Source organism: Artemia sp. Qi Xiang Cuo, chromosome 6 (assembly GCF_049724085.1).
Source record: "Artemia sp. Qi Xiang Cuo chromosome 6, ASM4972408v1, whole genome shotgun sequence".
NCBI lineage: Eukaryota > Metazoa > Arthropoda > Branchiopoda > Anostraca > Artemiidae > Artemia > Artemia sp. Qi Xiang Cuo.
Window position 1 is genome coordinate 84753507 of NC_142799.1, and position 21792 is coordinate 84775298.

The 21792-nt window shown below is 33.4% G+C and overlaps 1 protein-coding gene across 1 annotated transcript in view; it reads left to right on the forward strand.

The window, feature by feature from the left end:
• The window catches only part of LOC148951691 (putative cationic amino acid transporter), a gene marked incomplete at its 3' end in the record, with an annotated part of 330385 nt that overhangs the window by 142545 nt on the left and 166048 nt on the right, over positions 1-21792 (forward strand). The window lies entirely within an intron of this gene.

Genomic DNA, 21792 nt, shown 5'->3' on the forward strand with positions numbered 1-21792 from the left:
AATTATTGAAATCTGGCTCTTATTGGTATCTGGTTGTTATGATATGTACAGTGAATAATGAATAATGGACTTGTTTTTTCGCCAGTTTTAAATTTTTTGCAATTTAACCGTGATAATGGAGTGATTGAAAAATAAATACCGAAGTTTTGAAAGGAGTTTTTTCTGGAATTGCCGAGTGCAATTGAAGCTAAAAAACTTCTCCACGATGGGACTGCGCTTCTGAGAAGACAGGGGCCAAAGGCTTTGAAAAGCCATCTGAAGGATATGTTAAGCATATTCGTGAAATGTGACGATGAAGGCATAGACCTACCGATGTTTGTAATTAGTTCTCCAAATGATGATACCTGTTATCCCTGCTCTGGTTTATTCGAGTTTGAACGCAAAATTAAACAGAAGGGAACACTTCCTACAGACTATTTCAAGTAAGTTTGATTCGTATGATAATCACTTTCCACCACTGCTTGCCCGTGCGACGCCTTCAACTGACTCCCACAACACTTTTGTTGTCTCTAAATTGCCGGAAACACTAAATGTTCCGATAAAACGCAAAGGTGTGCTCGATAAAGTAAGCTGTCATGATGCAGTTACCAAGCTGAGTTTGTGAGGTGAAAAATGCCTCATTAATGTTGAAAAATCTGTTAAATATTGAATGAAAAATTAATGTTGAATGCATTAGAATTTATTTCTAAAATAATAATATTTTCAATAGTTTGTTGGCTCAGTCGAGTAGTGTGTCGTTCTTTTACCTTAGGTAATCATGGTTCTCACGTTCGATTCCTACATCAAACACAAATTTCATAAAATCAATTGGAAGTCACTTAGAAGCTAAAAAATGTGTCGTTGGAAAAGAAAACATACCACCATCTATAACTAAAGTTAACTATAGCGACATCTATGAATTTGGTTATGTAGTCGGTAGAATTGGGAAAATTGCAGTTAAACAATTTTTATCATTTTAGACCACTAGGGAAGAAAACAGTAGGGCTCTCTTCATCTTTTGAAAGCACATGGCCATTAAATTACAATAATGATACCAGCCCAGTTGTAGTCAGAATAAATAATCAATAGTCAATAATCAATAATCGGTTCAATACTAGTAGAGTACAAAAAAAAGATCTCATCCAATTGCGTATTATAACCTATAATAAACCTTCGTTTATAAGATATAATATCACTTCAAATTCACTTCTAAAATTTAGTTTGAGATAAGGACAGAGCATCCGCTGGAATCTTGGCAACGCTAGTGAAAAGTTTTTTATTGGAGAACTTGAGATAAAAGTTTCCGCTTAAAACAATTTCCTATGGCTGCGCTGAAAGTAATAGAATTCTAAAATAATTGTGAATAATTGTTTCTGAAAAAATGATAGATCTTGTAGAGTATTTATGTTGTTAAGAGAGAGAATATGAGGGACTAGTAACTCGAATATGGGCCCGCTTGTATGGTGGGACAGGGCTCTTTATGTAATAGGGCTATTGTAAGGTAAGAGAGGGCACCACTCAAACTAATAGACCGCTTTTATGTCAGGGCAGGGAGCCACATAAAGTAATAGGCGACCTGTGTGATGGGAGAGGGCAACGCAAAAAGTAATGCCCTATGAACCGGATAAGTAATGTCCTATAGGCCCCGTTAAAGATATGTCCTAAAGGCCTTATTAAATTAGTGTCCTTTTGGCCCCGTTAAAGTAATGTCCTATAGACCCCGTTAAAGTAATGTCCTATAGGCCCGTTAAAGGTATTGGTCCCATACTACTGATTTCCCAGCATTATTTAAAAAAAGATCAGAAATTAAATAAAAAAACAATTTTTTTCAACTAAAAGTAAGGAGTAATATTAAAACTTAAAACAAACAGAAATTTTTACGTATATGAGAGAGTTCACCCCCTAGTGAATACCTCGCTTTTCACGCTAAAGTTTTTTAATACTTTCAAAAGACCTATTCATTCTATTTAAACAGTCTTTGTGATTGAGGGGTTTCGAACAAAATTCGAACTTAGCGTAAAGAGCGAGTTACTGACTAGGGGGTGAACCCCCTCATATACGTAATAATTTCTGTTTATTTTAAGTTTTAATGTTGCTCCTTACTTTCAGTTGAAAAAACTTGTTTTTTATTTAATATTCTTCAAGATTCACTCCTGGACCCACTATTGTTAACCTCTCTTCTAGAACGTTTTAACCTCAGTAAATCAATATGCTGGAAACGGGTCAAACTTCTCTTTTCTACCAGAACAAGTTTCTTTGGCAGGTATAGTTTCCTCTTTAGAGTCCACTTAGCATAAATACTACACATCTGTTTCTAGCCGAGAGGAAGTTAGGGTTTGTTTTATAAATACCCTTATTACAGCCATAAAAAGGTAAGTCTCCTACCAATTTTACAAAAGAAAATTTACACGACTTTAAAATATTAACTACTTTCCGCTAAGATCTATCTATTATAGTAACCAAAAAAGAAAATACAATTCACTTGCTGTCATGGATACGAAAGAATATAGCAACAAAATCTATTCGCATTTAAATGACGAAAATAAAAATATCATGATCCTACTGATTAGTGTGCTAATAATGTTATAAATGAACTAAAGCAGCTAACACAGAATAGAAAAAACACCCCACAATTATATAATAAATTCTCCCCCATGGTGGCTTCTGTCCAAAATTTTACGGTTTACCAAAATTAAATAAGCAAGGTATTTCCTTAAGACCTATTGTAGAATATACTAAATCCTCCGCTTCTAATATTAGAAAATTGCTTTGCACAGCTATCAAACATTTATTGTACTCTCAAAATTCTTACTTTAGTAATTCGGCAGATTTAGTTGAAAAACTTAATAACACATATTTATCAGAAAACATAATAGTTAGTAGTTTGCCATTGTTTCCGTGTATGGGAAATTAAATGTGGCTATATCCGAGTAAATTATTAAAAAATAAAATAGAAGAAAATTACCAATTAATCGAAGTTTCAGCGACAGAAATTGATTTTGAAGTTTTAAGTACCCAATTTAAAATTTTTAATAAGTTTTCAATGTGTTTTCTGATCCGTGATTCCTTAAACCAGTAAATTAAAGGGCTACACATTCAAGCACCTTTATCTGGACTACTGGCTAATACTAATTTCGAGAAACTCGAAAATTAGGCATTAAGTTCATATTTTATTAAATTATATTTATTGGGGTCGCTAAATAGATGACGTGAATTGACTTTGATATCATGGGGAAGGGAAATGTTGGTTTTTTTTTAGGTCATTTTAATACTTATGATAGATTTTTGCAGTTTACTCTAGAAATCGAAATTGAAAATAAATTAATGTCTTTAGATGTGTTAATTATTCATAGTACTGATAAGGTGGATTTTACTATCTATAGAAGCCCTGAAAATTTGCTCGATTCACACAAAAGTAGAAATAAATTTTATCAGAGATATTCTCTTTGGTAACAGAGTCTCGTTTCTTTTTATCAATAATACAACTAACGGTAGACTAAAAAGACATTTCCGGAAAATCAGTCATGTTTCACAATGTGAAGCTCCCGATTAGCCCTCAAATATAATCTATCTTCTGTAAATCCCCAAAATCACAGCAAAATTAAAAAATATTTGCAAAATTTTAATCAATATGAAGTTTTCACCTATAATTTTAAAGTCACAAATGATTACAACAGTAATGATTTAGGCATCAAACATGTAGTTCGGGAATAAATTGAAATTAGATTCAAAATAAATCATAATATTTCTTTAAATAGGGACTTAGGGGAATATGCATTAGATTCTTTATGCACAAATTTAATTAAATTGATCGAACTAAATATTTTACTAAACCAATATATATAATAGTAGTGAACCTGTTACGAAATGAACTTTAAGGCTTGCTGCCGAAAAAGCAAGGTTTATTTGAAAACTTTTGTTTAATTATTTTATTTGGTTAGAAAGAGTTCCATCATCTCATATAACTTTATTTATAAGTCCTGCTTGAATTTTGTGGAAGTATTGTTGTTAGGGCTGTTTTAAAAGTTATGTTAAAAACATTTTTAGTGTTGTGTTGTGCTGAAGACGGCCCTTGGACATAAGGTTGAAATATCCACTGAATTGAGTTCCACTGTCTTGACAAAACTTTTCTCTATTGTTGCTAAGTATGTTTGTTTGTGAATCACTTTAATGTATTTGTATGGTATCATAGGCAGCCCAACAGCGCTGCCTAAGTAAAGAACGATGTTCGCAAAATATAAATTTTTCTTTTTTTCTTTTAGACTTTTTTTGTTCTTTAGACCAGGGCACTTCGTATCGAAGGAGTTGGCGTAGAAACTTCAAAAAGGGTTCATTCGATTGGAAATTAGAGTGGCTTGTGGCCTTTTTAATAGTCGAAAGAGATCGAAAGGCAACTAACACCCCTTCTACGCCCACCATTTCCCCAAACAAATCCAATAAAAATTTGAGATAGCCATTTTGTTCAGCGGAGTTGATTTCCAGATAGAAATTATGTTTTTGACGAGGACACTCCCCTACAACCCTCAGGGCAAAGGTTGTAAGTCATGCCTTGGAAGCATCTAAGATTTTTACTGAAAGCGTTGTCGTAGAAACTTTAAAAAGAGCTCATTCAATTGGAAATTCAAAGGGCTAGTGCCTTTTTAATAGTCGAAAGCGATTGGAGGGCAACCAACCCCCTCTCTCACGCCCACCTTTTTCCAAAGCACATCCAATCCAAATTTTGAGATAGAAATTTTATTTAACGTAGTTTAAAGTTCTGAAAATTAGGTCTTTGGGGGTAACAACGCCCCGACAGACCTCAGGGCAAGGGCTATAAGTTCTGTCCTAGGGGCATTTAAGGTTTTCATAGAAAGTGTTGTCGTAGAAAATTAAAAATTTGCTCTTTCGATTGGAAATTGAAATGGCTAGTGCCCTTTTTAATAGTCGAGAGTGATTGGAAGGCAAGTAACACCCGTTCCACGCCCACCATTCCCCCAAACACATCCATTAAAAATTTTGATATAGACCTATTGATCAATGTAGTTGAAAATTTTGGAAACCATATCTTTGAGCAGGAAACTCCTCCAAACGTCTTCAGGGCAAGGGTTATAAGTTGAGCCATGGGACATTTAATGTTTTTATTGACAGCTTTGTCTCAGACACTTCAACAAGACTCACTCGATTGGAAATTCAAAGAGTTAGTGCTCTTTTTAACAGTCGAAAGTGATTGGAGGGCAACTAACTTCCCATGCCCACCTTTCCCCCAAACACATCCAATCAGATTTTGGATAGCCATTTTGTATAACGTAGTTGAAAGTTTTGAAAATTATTTCTTTAAGGATGCCTCCCCCCCCCACACCCACACACACAGCCCTAATGGCAAAGGTTGTAAGCTATGCCCTGGGGCCATATAAGGTTCTTATAGAAAGCATTGTCGTAGAAACTTCAAAAAGGGCTTATTCAATTGGAAATTGATATTGTTAGTGCCCTTTTTAATAATCGAAAGTAATTGGAGGGCAACTAACCCCCCTCTCACATTCACCATTTCCCCAAACACATACAATCAAAATTTTGAGATAAACACTTTTTTCAACGTAGTTGAAAGTTCTGAAAATTAGGTCTTTGAGGATGACAACCTCCCCGCAGCCTTCAGGGCGTGGGGTTGTAAGTTATGCCTTGGTGTATATGAAGTCTTATAGAGGGAGTTGTCGTAGAAACTTCAAAACGGGCTCATTCCATTGCAAATTAAAAAGTCTAGAGCCCTTTTTAATAGTAGAAGGTGATTGAAGAACAACTAACCCCCCTCTCACGCCGACCATTTCCCCAAACATATCCATTCAAAATTTTGAGATATTCATTGTGTTCAACGTAGTTGAAAGTTCCAGAAATTAGGTCTTTAAGGATGACTAACCCCCCCCCCCCTCTCACGCTCACTTTTTCCCCAAACACATACAATCAAACTTTTCTGATAGCGATTTTGTTCAAAGTAGTTCAAAGGTCTGAAAGTTATGTCTTTAAGGATTAAAACCCTCGCCCCAACGCTCTAATATGGGGAAAACAGCTCACAAAATACCCTCACCTTTTAAACGGTCAGATAGGGATATTAACTGTGGATTTTTAAGGGTCAGATATGGAGTCTATAAGTGGAGCTAATAGCCCCTCCAGCCGTCATATCTTTGCAATGCGTCTCCTATTTCAAGGTCTAATATGATTGACGCAATCTTATTTCAGATGGTGATATTTCCACAACATGTCCCTATTTTTAGGTGTTCGATTAAAGGGTACACATCTGGTAAGATTCCCACAACACACACCCCTGCACTCCAATGACGTCACTTGACTTACCCCGTTTTAAATGGTAAGGTGTAATATGGATGAACCAATTTTATGAAACTTTGAGTCCGGACCCAAAGGGAACCCCCAATAGTAACCAAGCATAGCACACACGGTAGTGTTGCGTAATGACGGTGCTCATCACACGCAACGACAGTGCACACATATTTTGCCCGAAATATTCAACGTATTTATTTTTTTAATCCTTTCTTTGACTTCACTAGGACTTGAAAGGTCAATTTCCTTCCAATGGGACAGCGCTCCAACCATTAGCACTAACAAGCCATTCCCCGTAATCTGTCCTACTCAATACTTTCTAGAAATAACAAGTTTCCTTGACGTCGCACGACACACCTTTGTCTATTCCATGACGCAAGAGGCAGGATTCCAAGCTCTAGCCCTCTTCTTCTGGTCAGATGTAACATCGGTGATATAAAACGTGCAGAGAGAATATTTAATTCCAGAAACAATTACTTAAGTGTATTTTAAGCGATAAATAAGGAAGGGATTTTTAAATTATGTTAACACCTTGGTCGTCCTAAACAATATATTTAAAGTTGTATTAATTCAAAAAAATTTAAAAACAATATTAAAACACAGAAATTTTTAGACACAATTGATCTATTTCCGAGAGCCCTTAATAAAATGCAGTAATTTTGAGGGAAGACTATAGATCTTCCAAACCATCTTGACAAATTACGGCTACCCTCACCCCTTCCCACCCTCTTAGCAATCATTTCCATAGGACAGACTGATATTAGTGCAAAATTTAGAGCTATATTTCTTTGAGTGTATGTTAGATTGTTTTTTAGCCCATTCACACCACGAAAAAAAATTCTTTAAAGAACTCCATAAATTTTTTAAGCTCTATTGACGTATTTCCGAGAGCCTTTAACAAAATATCCCAGAACATGATTCCCAAAGACATGTCCCACAACATAGATTCCCACAACATGTCACTGTTTCCAGGTGTTCTATTAAAGGCTACACAGCTGGTGAGATTCCCACAACACACTCCCCTGCACTCCAATGTTGTCACACGACTTGCCCCGTTTTAAAGGGTAAAGTGTAATATGGATGAACCAATTTTATGACACCTTGAGTCCGGACCCATTGGAACCCCCAATTGTAACCAAGCACGGCAAACACGTTGGGGCTGCGTAATACTCGTGCTCATCACATGTAATGACAGTGCACACATATTTTTGCCCAAAATGCTCAACGTATTTATTTTTTATATTCTTTCTTTGACTTCACTAGGACTTGAGGGTCAATTTCCTTCCAATGGGACAGCGCTCCAACTATCAGGACTAACAAGCCAATCCCCGTAATCTGCCCTTGTCAAAACTTTCCAAAAATAACATATTCCCGTGACGTCGCACGAAACACCTCTGTCTATTCCATGACGCAACAGGCAGGATTCCAAGCTCAGTCCGTCTTCTTCTGGTCAGATGTAACATCGATGATATAAAACGTGCAGAGGGAACATTTATTTCCAGAATCAATTAATCAAATTTATTTTTAGTGATAAAGACGGAAGGAATGCTTAAATTGTGTAAACACCTTGGTCGTCCTAAGAAATATATCTAAAGGATGACGCTTATTCTAATAAAAGTTTTATTATTTCAAACGAATTTACAAACAATATTGAAACACAGAAATTTTTAGACACAATTGACATATTTCCGAGAGCCCTTAACATAAATACAGTATTTTTGAGGTATGACTATGAATCTTTCAAACCATCATGACAAAATACGAGTATCTCCTCCCCCTCCCTCCCTCATATCAATCATTTCTAGAGGACAGACTGATATAAGTGCCAAATTTAGAGCTATATTTCTTTGAGTGTATGTTAGATTGTTTTTTTAGCCCATTCACACTACGAAAAAAAAATTCTTTAAAGACCTCCATACATGTTTTAAGCTCTATTGACGTATTTCCGAGAGCATTTAACGAAATACAGTGTTTTTTTAGACAAGACTACGCGAATGAAAACAACAAAACATGCAAAGGCTTAGTAATTTCAAGTCACAAAGGGAAGTCATTTCAAGACGTTTCAAAGCATTTCACAGGAGTACAAGACATACGACTGCATTATATATTTATCAATTTTTTTTCTTGATATTATTTTCTCACAGTTTCTAACCAATGACACATTTTAGAAACGAACGTGCCTCTGACGGCATTGTCACCTCTGAAAATCGAGGCATAAAATGGATATAGTTAGAATGGATTAACTATCAAAGAATTTTCCCGCAATAGCTTTTTGAGCTTTTTTTAGCTAGAATTGTCGTTTCTTACCACTTTACTGAAAAACCGCTTTACTGAGGGGCAGACTTTTTTGGCTAGAAATAAATGTATATGTTAACCCTTATTCTATAGGAATACCTGTACCTTTAGAAACTAAAGCGTCTCATGCGGAACTGCCACCTCTGAAACTCGAGGCACAAAATGGATACAGATTTTTGAATACATTAACTATATCAGAATTTTCACGCAATAGCCTTTTGAGCAGTTTTTTATCTAGAGTTGTCGTTTCGTACCATGGATAGCCTGAAAACACCGCTTTACTTAGGGGCAGACTATTTGGCTAGAAATAAATTTATATGTTAACCTTTTTTTATAGGACAACGTGCATCTTTAGAAATTAATTTGCAACCGTACGGTACTACTGCCTCTGAAACTCGAGGCACAAAATGGACATAGCTTTTCGTATAGATTAACCCTTTCATGCCTGTGGTCACCATACGGATAAACCTCGCCCCCTATTTTTTTTCTCTCGACTCGACAAAGTTACAACCGTGATTTTTTTTCCACTAGATAGCGCTTGCTTGGCTCTATCGCGTTTGAATTTATTATCCCTCAAGGCTTTACCCGAGCGGTCGAGCGAGCGTCCAAGTTTAGACAAAACATAAAATGTCGAAAAAGAGGAAAGATGGAGATTTTGACCTCGATGACCTGGACGTTTCTGGTAAGTTCAGAGCCTGATTATGATATTACTTTGTAGCTAAGAATGCGATCTTTCGAATGAGATATCTCTAGTCTGATTCTGAGCTGTAGTTTAGCCCCAAACAAGGTTGCTAACGATTGGTTACCAAATGGTCACGTCAGGCATTCATTGCCAAACCACACCTAGGCAGATTTGTACAGCAAACGAGGCAGCAAGTCCTTTTTATGATCGGGAATAGGCACATTTTCTTTCTGTTCCTCCTTTTTACTGGTAACAAGTGTAAAAGAGCTATTTTGTGTGATGCCTCAAGCAAGTTTAGAGGCCAATGGCCTATTTTATTGCATTATATTATTATTATTAAGTGATGGACTTACCTTGAATTTCATTTCAGCTGGCCCAAGCACGAGCTCTGACTCCATGAGAGGTCATGGTCCTAAGCCCTTGGAAGAGAGACTGATCAAGGAAAGAAGTAGAAGAGCTACCAAGAAAATGACTGCAGAAGAAGCAGCAAGGCTTTTATTCATACCTCATTGTGATTCAGATCTCGATATCTCGTCCGACTACGACGACCCAAACTGGGCACCAGACAATCCAGAACAAGAATTTCAACCTCTAAGTTCTCTCAACTGTTATGGCAATGAAGACAGAAGTGATGAAGAGGATATTGACCACACAGACGACATCCCTTTATTAATGCTTGGCAGGTTCGAGTTAGACAATGGCGATGACACGGATCAATTCGATTTGCCTCTCCCGGGCTTGAATGACACAGCAGCGTCAAACAGTTCTTCAAGCACATCATCAGCACCAGTGGCAACTTCTTCTGCAATGCAGTCAGCAACAGTTATTGCACCTGCTGAACCCTTTGTCCTTACAATAGCTAAGAAAAATGCTCCTTCCCAAGCAGTGGCCAGTCTAGTAACTCCAACTGATGCTCCTCAGGTCACGGCAAAACCAGTAGCAAAACAGAAGGTAGCAAAGGAGGCAAAGCAATACAAGTGGATAAAAACGGAGCCCGAACCTCGAGATATTACCTGGAAGGGTTCTATGCCACACTATGACGAGGTACAAACGCCCCTTGATCTCTTCCGAATGTTTATCACAGAAGAAATTCTTTCAAACATTGTGGACCAAACGAACCTGAATGCCATGAGAAAGAAAAATCTTGTTCTGAAACTTTCTCTTGAAGAGCTGCACAGATTTCTTGGAGTTCAAATGCTTATGAGCATTCTCAAACTTCCGGCTCTGAGAATGTACTGGGAGAATGGAATACGATATTCCCCGGTGGCTGATACCATGAGCAGATAGGTTCATCAGCTTGAGATCTTTCTTCCACATTTGCGATGACACCTTAATGATACCGAAAGAAGAGGCTGGTCATGATAAACTGTTCAAGATCAGCAGACTATATGAAGCATTCAGGGAGAATCTGAAAAAAATAGACCCTGAAGAGATCGAAAGTATTGACGAACAGATGATCCCGTTCAAAGGAAGAATTGGATTTCGACAGTACTTGAAGGACAAGCCCCACTCGTGGGCTGTAAAGGTTTTCACGAGATCCGGCATCAGCAGAATAGTGTGTGACATAGAGATACATACAGGAAAAGGATCTGTTGAAATTTCTGAACTTGGCCAAGGTACTGACGTTGTCCTTCGGCTTGTAGAAAATCTGCCAAGGTTCATGAACTTCAAGCTGTTCTTTGATAACTTCTATACTGGCATCGATCTCATTCACAAGCTTCGGGTTGAATATGGCATCGAGTCATGGGGTACGATACGCAGCAACAGAATGAGGGGCGCTGTTCTAAATACCGACGCCAACATGAAGAAGAATGGACGAGGGTCAGTGGACTTCTGTTTTGAAAGACATTCAGAAGTATCGGTAGTAAAATGGTATGACAACAAACCAGTCCATTTGGCTTCGTCATACTGTGCATTCAACCCAATTGATAAGTATCAGAGATAGGATGGCACAACACAGAAATACGTCGAAGTTGACAACCCCCGAATCGTCCGTGACTACAACAAATCAATGGGGGGCTTAGATCTTGCTGACATGTTCCTGGAGCTTTACAGGACTGACATTCGCTCGAAGAAATGGTATATGAGGATTGTGTACTACTTCTTTGACATGGCTGTGAACAACGCCTGGCTGAAACACCGCCGACAGTGAAAGCAGACCAATGTTCAGCATATGTCTCTACTGTACTTCAAAATGGACATTGCTCGTTGGTTGGTTCTTACTGGCGTATCTCAAAGTCCTCGAGTTGGAAGACCATCCTTATTAGTGACGAAGTGCAATACGTCTACCTCGCGAGACGGGATGCCTTGGGAATCAATGAGGTTTGACCAGACCTCGCATTTTTCGGATACGACTGAAAAGGGAAGGTGTCACTATGAGAAGTGCGTTAGGGGTGGAACCAGTCGAATCATGTGTTCGAAGTGCAAAGTTCGACTGTGTTTGAACTCAGATCGCAACTGTTTCACAAGTTTTCACCTAAAATAGTATCTGTATATACCTGACGTGACCATATGGTAACCATTAACAGTTTGGATTTGGAATGAAATAAATTTTTTTAAAATAAATATGTTCTAGTTGAACCTCCAAGATCACTCTCTGCTATTTTCAGAATTTTTACGCAAATTCTTCTTGGTTCAGGTCTGAAAGGGTTAACTATCTCAGAATTTTCATGCAATAGCTTTTTGCCCTTCTTTTGAGTACAAATGCCGTTTTTACACATAATTTTTTTTATTCTTTGATGATTTTTTTTTTCGTGATACTTATTTTATCATATTTTTTCTTTGTAAAACTTGTTACACGTTGTTGTTTTTTTTGTTTATTTCTTCGTGAAACTTGATACTTGTGGATGTTTGTTCGAAAGTAATTAGGTACAATTTAAGCAAACTTAAATAGAATTTTAACCAAAAATTAAGCAAAAAGTCTTGATATCTTTGGTTTGATCTGGATTTCTATTTTTTGTCTGCATTACTAGGGATGTCCCTGATTTTTATGAATTCATTTGGATTTTGAAGCATTGCTTACTGTTTCTATGAATTCCTCCTGAATATTCTTGCATTGATTATTATTTTTAGGGGATTTTTCTGGATTTATACACACCAATTATGTTTTCTATAGTTTGAATGATTATTCCGGATTTATCTGGATTCTTTGGGATGATCTTGATTTTTATAAATTTGTGAGGATTTCCATACAACACTTTAGAGTTCTATTAGTTCCACCAGGTTTCTATGTATTGGCTATGTTTTTTATGAACTCGTAAGGATTTCTATGTATTAGCAATGCTTCTTAGAGACTGACTTTATATTTTAAAGTTTTCTTTTTATTTCAAAACTTTGTTCTTGATTCTTATGAATTTGTCAGGGCTTCTTTGTTTTGGTAATGATTTTCAGAGGCTGACCATGATTCCTACACAATACCATTGATCTCTACAGTTTGCTCTTGATTTTATGAATTTGTAAGGGTTTCTTTGTTTGGGTAATGATTATTTGGAGGTTGACCATGATTTTTACACTTGGATCATGATTTCGATGGTATGGTCTTGATTTCTAGGGTTTGGTCCGGAGTCCTAGGGTTGAATATGTCTTGTAGATAAGCCCCGTGTGATTTTTCTTGTAGCGCACTGCCTTTCTTGGCTTTAATATTTCATAACGATAAGGCATAATCGGAGGTAAAAAAAAACTTATATTCAATACATGAGTCGCCTTTGTAATAACGTCAGGGATTATGTTTGTTTTTTTCTGGAACACTAGCCTTTCTTGGTTTAATATTTTCGACAGTATGGGATAATTACATTTTGTGGAGGTAAAGGAAGACTTAATCTTATATTCTTTAGACGAGCTTTTTCCTGTTAGAAGTAGTAAGTTTTTTTTAATACTAACAAATTTTCTCTTCGAAGTAACAAATATTTCCTTAGTACTGACAAACTCTTATTTAATATTATCAAATTTCTCTTGGAAGTAGCAGGTTTTTCTTAATAGTAAAAGTTTTTTTTTATAATAACAGCAAGTTTTCCCGCAAAGATAAGATATTTTTCTTAGAAGTAACAACTTTTTGTTTATGATAACAAATTTCCTGTTAGAAATAGCATGTTTTTCTTTGCACTAACAAATTTGCTCTTCAAAGTAACAACTTTTTCTTAATACTAGCAAACTTTTACTTAATTTTACCAAATTTCTCTTAGAACTAACAGCTTTTTTCTAAATAGTATAATTTTTTATAATAGCAGCAAGTTTTCCGTCAAGGATAAAACATTTTTCTTAGAAGTAACAATATTTTGTTTATGATAAAAAGTTTTCTGTAGAACTAGCAAGTTTTCCTTAACACTAACAAATGTTTAAAAACTTTTCCCTTAATACTAACAAACTTTTACTTAATATTATCAAATTTTTCTCTGATGTAACAGGTTTTTCCTTAATAGTAAACAAAATTTTCTAATAGCGGCAAGTTTACCGTCAAAGATAAGATACCTATAATTTTTTTTCTTTTTCCTTAATACTAACAAACTTTTATTCAATATTATCAACTTTTTCTCGGAAGTAATTGGTTTTGTCTTAATATTTACAATATATTCTGATAGCAGCAAGTTTTCCATCGAAGATAACAAATTTCTCTTAAGAAGTAACAATTTTTGTTCATGAAAACATCTTTTCCGTTAGAAGTAGCAAGTTTTCTTAAGACTAAAAATTTTCTCTAACAACTTTTTCTTTCAAAATAAAAAACTTTTACTTAATATTATCAAATTGCTCTGGGAAGTAACAGCTTTTCTTATAAAAAAATTTAATCACAGCAAGTTTACCTTCAAAGATAAGATATTTCTCTTAGAAGTAAAATATTGTCTACGTTTAAGTTAGGTTCATTTAATTTAGGTTTATATGACCACTCATGCTAACCTACTAAACATTAAACAAAACGAAACGTGGAGAAAAATGAGAAATTTCTAAGAGAGATTTAAAGAGAAATTTCTAATTTCTCTAAATGAAGTTTCTCATCTTTCACGGAAAAGTTGCTGCTATTAGAAAAAACCTGTCACCTTTAAGAAAAAACCTATTACTTCCAAGAGATATTTGATAGTATTAATTAAATGTTTGTTTGTATTAAGGAAAAAGTTGTTACCTCGAAGAGTATATTTGTTAGTGTTAAGAAAATCTTGCTACTTCTAATAGAAAACTTTTTATCATAGACAAAAAAACTGTTATTTCTAAGAAAAATATCTTATCTTTGACGGTAAGCTTGCTGTTATTAGAAGAAATTGTTACTATTAGGAATTCGAAGTTGTTACTTCGAAGAGAATTTTTTTTTTAGTGTTAAAAAAAACTTGTTATTTCTAACAAAAAACTTATTATCATAAACAGAAAATTTTTACTTGTAAAAGAAAATCGCTATCTTTGACGGGAAATTTGCTGCTATTATTGAAAATTTGTTGCTATTAAGATAACCTGTTACTTCCAAGAGTATTAACGAATCCAGTATTAACTAATCCTTTGTTAGTATTAAGGACAAAAGTTGTTACTTCTAGCAGAAAACTTGACATAAAGAAAAAATATTACTTCTAAGAAAAAACTTGTTAGCATAGACTAAAAAAAACTATTTCTTCTAAGAGAAATTTGTTATCTTTGACGGATAACGGAAAACATTACGTTGACTTCTAAGGAAAATATCTTATTTTTGAAAATATACTTCCTATTATTAGAAAAAATTTTACATTTAAGAAAACACCTGTTACTTCAGAGAAAAATTTGATAATATTCAGTAAAAGGTTATTTGTATTATGGATATAGTTGTTACTTTAAAGAGAAAATTTGTTAATGTTAATAAAAACCTGCTAGTTCTAACAGAAAACTTGCTATCATAAGAAAAACATTGCTAATTCTAAGAGAAATTTGTTATCTTTGAAGGAAAACTTGTTACTGTTAAAAAAAATCTGTTACTATTAAGAAAAAGCTGATACTTCAAAGAAAAATTGGTAGAATTAAGTAAAAGTTTATTAGTATTAAGGAAAAAGTTGTTACTTTGAAGAGAAAATTTGTTAGTGTTAAGAAAAACTTCCAACTTCCTACAGAAAACAGCTCGTTTAAAGAATATTATTATTTTAGTCTTCCTTTACCCCCACAAAGTACAATTATGCCTTATTGACAAGAAATATTAAACTACAACAGCTACAACAATCCTCAAATAAATTTCCCAAAAATCAAACATTTTACAATCCAGGCGAATCGTATCCCCCTCAATATATAAAATGAACTCCACTAATTCTAATCTAACTCTTCAAATCTAAGATCTCAAATCTAAACTCTATAATATTAGTGACAAATACTTCAAATCTAATCTTTATAAATTTTTTTAACCCTACAAATTCCTATATTATTTCTATTTTCTCTAAAATTATAATCAATCATAATCCCCAAAATTTCTAAACATTCAATTAAATTTAAATCTTACCTAATATATAAACTTAAAAATATTGAACAAATCTTGAAGCTAACTATTATAGTCTAAAAATTCTAACAAAACTCTGAAATCAAACACTTCATTAAAAGTTCGAAATATTTAAATTAATATCTGACACTATTCCAATATACTTTACATCTTTCAATTTTCTTATAACAGAATTAAATACTCCCTTTTCTAATCTTCTACCTAGATCCTTAGCACAAATTGAAAAAAAAATGAAAAACAGTTTTTTAAAATTGTTTTTTAACAACACATCCTTGCCCACCTAGACACAAAAACTATTCCCTTCTACTTCAGACCAAATATGTCCTCAATTTTCTTAAACTTCATAATCCTTATCCTATTTCATTCTGTTTCGGCGCGATTTATCACATCACGATCTTCCTTCTAATTTTCTTTTTGCTTTCACATGTAACAACAAAAAGCGGTACTATGTACACTATTGTCCTTATATCGACCCCATTGTCTTCTTTTAGATACAAAGCTTTCTTTAAATTAACTTCATCTTTTTACCTGTAACAATTGCTAATAACTTTCTGAATCCTGTTGCATTTGCTTCGAATTTTTTCACATTCTGACATAACGTGACATTGCTTTTTTAGTTTTGTCTCACATAGCTTACATAGTCCCTTACTACCACTCATATTTGTTCTTACTTTTTACTCTTCTGTGGGTAACAAATTATGCATAAAGAAAAACATGTTTTCTTTAACTTTTGGTGGAAACAGGCAACCTTCTATTAGTATGAAACTTTTGTCCACCTCTTCTTCACTATAACTACCTTTTTCAATTAATTTTAATAGAGGAAGTTGTTTCTTTTTTTCGTAATATCCCTTAAGTTTTTCTTTGTCAATTTTAACGCTTATCTCAAGCGACATTCCCAATTTTTCTATTTCAAAACATTTCTGCGGATGCTTGATTATATTTTGGAGGATATTTCTTTTCTTTTCATTTCCATGTTTCATACCAAGCGCTTTTTTGTGATTCTTTTTTCCTCAGCACTTGTTCCAAAATTGTCCTACTGGAAAGTTATTCATCTTAAATTCCAAACGTATGACCTGAAGGCCTATATGATTTCTATGTATGAACATATTGTCTGTTTTTAATTTAGGTGAAAATTTTTCATTCCATATGTACTGGAAAAATTTCACTCACAATTTGATTTAGATATGTCTTTTTGAGCTCTGAAACAAAGGACAGATACCATAAAACTTGGCAAGCATAAATATTCATATAATGAGCCTTCTGGTGAATAGTCAAACCTCTTCTATATCCTGGTCTAATGACATTTTTGAATTTCTACATTGTTTTTATCCAGTTTTCACTTTCCATTCGGCTCCAACTTCTTTGAAAAAACATACCCAGTATTTTAATTTTTGTTTTCTGGGGATCCCCTCACACACCTCTTCTACTTCGTCTCCCAATGATAAAATTTCACACTTATTTATATTGATCTGTAGCTTGAAGATGTCACAATATTCAGTTATACACTGAACGGCCAATTTGAAATCACCTTCAGTTTCTGTGAATGTTGTCAGATCATCTACAAAACTATTCAACTTTATCGCTAAATTTCCTATTATAATGCTATTTATTTTGTTTTCTAGATATTTAATTAATTGGTCAAAATATAATTACAACAGTATAAGACTCAGCCGGTATGCTTGGCGTACTGCAGTTTCTGTTTCAAATTGTCTCCTAACATCACTATTCACGCAAATAAATTGTACTATTTTTTCTTTATCCTGTTCATCCATTTTATGAATGTCTCGTGGAAAACTTAGTAATTCATGACCCATACTAAATTTTTTTTCTTATTTTATCGAAGTCTTTTTAATATCATACCTCGTTATCCTGTAATTTATTTTCTTTTTTCCTCTCGACTTCCTGCTTGTATTATTACATATCTTATATTAGCCAACATATCTGCTTTTTTGCGGTTTTCTAGTCCTCCTCTTGGACTTACACTTAGTATGGATGGTAGCACCTTTTTTAGACGGTTTGCTAATACTTTAGACATAATTCTGTAATCGCAATCTGTGATATTAACTGACCTCCAGTTGTTGAGATCTTCAGGGCTATCTTTTATCGGTATTAATTTTATAATCCCCAAACACTGTATCTTGATATCATCATTTTTTTAGTAATTCATTAAAAATATCTACCAGATGTTCCGCAATTTCTTCGACATGTGTCTTATAAAATTTGTTTGGTATTCCATCAAGTCCTGGTGTTTTGTTGTTATTCGTCTCCATTATAGCTTTTTTTATTTCTTCTTTTGTTAATTTCGCCGTTAGTATATTATTTTCTTCCTCTGTCAGTTGATTATATTCAATCTTCCGAAAGAATTCGTACAATCTCTTTTCCTTCATCTGTCTCTCCTGTAAATACATTCTTGAAGAAGGATTTCACTACTTCCTTGATATCTTCCATTTTCTCAGTTGTTTTCCCATTTTTCCTTTTAACTCCTTTAAGATTAGTTTCTTTTGCTTAATTTTTCTCCTTGCAAATAAGTGTTGTAGTTCTTTGTTCATTCCTTATCTGGTCCTAGCACTTCGCTTCTATCCTATAGGCTTATGCCTTCTTTAGAACTATTTTCTTATTTCGAATAGAGTCCGAAATATTCCTTATTTGAATTTCTCCCTTCATTTATCTCTCTTTTTAAGTTCATAATCCATTCTATAAACACATTTCAGATAGTAAAAGTTTGTTAGTACTAAGGAAAAAGTTGTTACTTCGAAGAGAAAATTTGTTAGTGTTAAGAAAAACTTGCTACTTCTAACAGATAACTTGTTATCATAAACAAAAATTGTTACTTCTAAGAGAAATATCTGATCTTTAACGGAAAACTAGCTATTATTAGAAAACATTTTTTACTATTAAGAAAAACCTGTTAATTCCAAGAATTTTTTTTATAATAGTAATTAAAAATGAGGAAAAAGTTGTTATTTCGAAGAGAAAATTTGTTAGTGTTAAGAAAAACTCGCTATTTCTAACGGAAGGCAGCTCGTTTAAAGAATACAAGTTTTAGTCTTCTTTTACGTCCACAAAACGCAATTATGCCTTATTGTAAAGAAATATTACACCCAAGAAAGGCTGGTGTTCCAGGTGTCCAAGGCTGGACGTTCTTACAAAGCAAGAAGAGACAAAAGCGACTGATGCATAGAATATAATTTTTAGTCTTCTTTTACCTCTGATTATGCTTTATCGCCATGAAATATTAAAGTTAAGAATGGCAGTGTTTTCCATGAAAAATCATAAGGCGCTTATCTACAAGACAGAGTCAACCCTAGTACTCAAGACCAAACCATAGAAATTAAGCCCATACTATCGAAATCCTGATCAAAGTGTAGAAATCATGTTCAACCTCTAAACAATCATTACCAAAACAAAGAAACCATGACAAATTCATAAAATTCTAGAGCAAACTGTAGAAATTTGGGGCAACCCTAAAAATCAAGACCACCTTATAAATCAACGGCAATGTGTAGAAATCATGGTATTTCTCTAAAAATCATTACCAAAGCAAAAAAAACCTTGAAAAATGCATAAAAATCAAGAGCAAGCTATAGAAATCAATGGTAAACTTTAAAAATTTAGTCCAATCTCTAAAAAATCCTGACTAATACATAGAAATTCTCACTAATTCATAATAATCATAGCCAATGCTTAGAAATCTAGTGGAATTAATGGAAATCATAAGTGTTGTACGGAAATCCTTACAAATTTGTAAAAATCAAGATCATCCAAAAGAATCCAGACCAATCTGAAGACATCATGACAAAACCATAGAAAACTTAATTGATCTGTAGATATCCATAAAAATCCCCTAGAAATCATAAGCAATGCGAGAATATTCAGGAGGAATTCATAGAAATCGTAAGCAATGCTTAGAAATCCGGACGAATTCATGAAAATCAGGGGCATCAATAGAAATCCAGACCAAAGCATAGAAAACAGGAGTAAACTTTAAAAATCAATAACAAACTTTAAATATTAAGGCCAATCTCTAAAAAAAAAAAAAACTAATACATAGAAATCCATACAAATTCATAAAAATCATAGCCAATACATAGAAATCTTAAGGAACTAATAGAAAAATCCATACGAACTCATAAAAATCATAGCCTATACATAGAAATCTTAAGGAACTAATAGAAATCATAAGTGTTGAATGGAAATCATCGCAAATTTATATACAATTAAGATCTCTCCTAAGAATCAAGACCAATACAGAGACATCGTGACAATTAGGAAACATAATTAGTCTGTAGAAATTTCAGAAAAAATTTCTAGAAATCATACTCAATGCAAGAATATTCATGAAGAATCATAGAAATCGTGAACAATGCTTAGAATCCAGACAAATTCATAAAAATCAGGGGCATCCCTAGAAATCCAGACCAAAATCATTGAAATCAAACCAAAGACATCAAGAATTTTTTGCTTACTTTTGGTTAAAATTCTAATTAAATTCGCTTAAATTCGGTCTACTTACTTTCGAACAAAAAACAACAAGTATCATGTTTCACAAAGAAAAAAAAACAACAACATGTACCCAGTTTTGCAAGGAAAAAATATCATGATAAATTAAATTTCACGAAAAAAGATAAATCTTTAAGGAATAATAAAAATCATGTGTAAAAACGGTAATTCTGCCCAAAAGAAGGGCAAAAAGCTATTGCATGAAAATTCCGAGATAGTTAATCAAAGAGTTACAAACAACAAATACATACGTAAAGGCAAATATTGATGAGGATATTTTAATTGAAAAAATAGAAGAAATAAGTTTGAAAAATTTAAATATCAAAATACATGATACGGACACACAGTTTCCTTTATTATCTTGTACTATTAAATTTCGAAAAAATAATACAAACCACCGTGTTATTTACGGAGCATCACAGTGTCCAAACGAACTGGTAGCACCTGACTTATCTTTAGGTTTAGGAGAAATTAGAAGTAAATTTAAAGCATATTGCTCCGGAATTAAAAATTTTTCTAACTTTAACCCATATTGGAGTGTTAATAACTCGTTACAAGTGATAGATTCTTTGGTGAATGTTTCAGCTAAAAGAGTCGAGTAATTTTATTTTAAAAATTTTTATAAAAAATTTTAACAAAATTTATTAATCGAAAAAATGAAAAACGTGATAAATAAAACTTTTATTTTTTTAATATCGGATTTTTGAAAATTTATACTTTTTATAAAAAATCCCAATGGACGAATCTCCTTAGAAGCACTATTAATTAAAGATGTTATAGCTTGGATATGATATGCGATTTATTGGAATTTGTTCTATTTAATACATTTATAAGATTTAGTGAGACTTTATATAAACAAACTGTATGTACTCCTATGGGTGGGAATGCAAGTCCATTCATAGCAGACCTGTTTTTACGTCAATTAGAATATGAATATATGATAAATAAAAATAGCCCAAGCAATGTAAAATATAACCTTTCAAATAATAAAATATATCTGGACGATCTCTTGGTAATAAATTGTGCAGAGTTTATTGAGATTTCAAAAAATATTTATCCACAAGAGTTAATTCTTGAGCCTAGCTATGGGATGGGACACTCCGACCATTTCTTAGATTTAAATATTAATATTTCGAATAATAATAAATTAGTTTTTATATTATATAATAAAACGGATGATTTTAATTTTGAAGTAATTAATTTTCCTTATCTTGAAAGTAATATACATTCAAATATTACTTATTCGGCTTATTATTCCAAATTATTTAGGTATGCAAAAATATGTAGTAATTACACAGATTTTAAAAATAGATGTAAAAAGCTGAGCAAAAAACTGATCTTAAGAGGTTTTTCTGCCAAAAAAATTAGTTGGCAATTCAAAAAATTTAGTTTCATGTATCATGAACTCTTAAGTAAATATACAAAAAATTATAAAGAAATACTGAATGATATTTTATTATAATTTCTCGTGCGCTTTTCTTTTTTTTTGGATGTTTGAGTTTCTAGGGGTTTCAAACAAGCTTGAGGATCTTTAAATTGGTAATTGGTTCCAGATACCAATAAAAGATACATCTTTAAATGTCTTCATTTG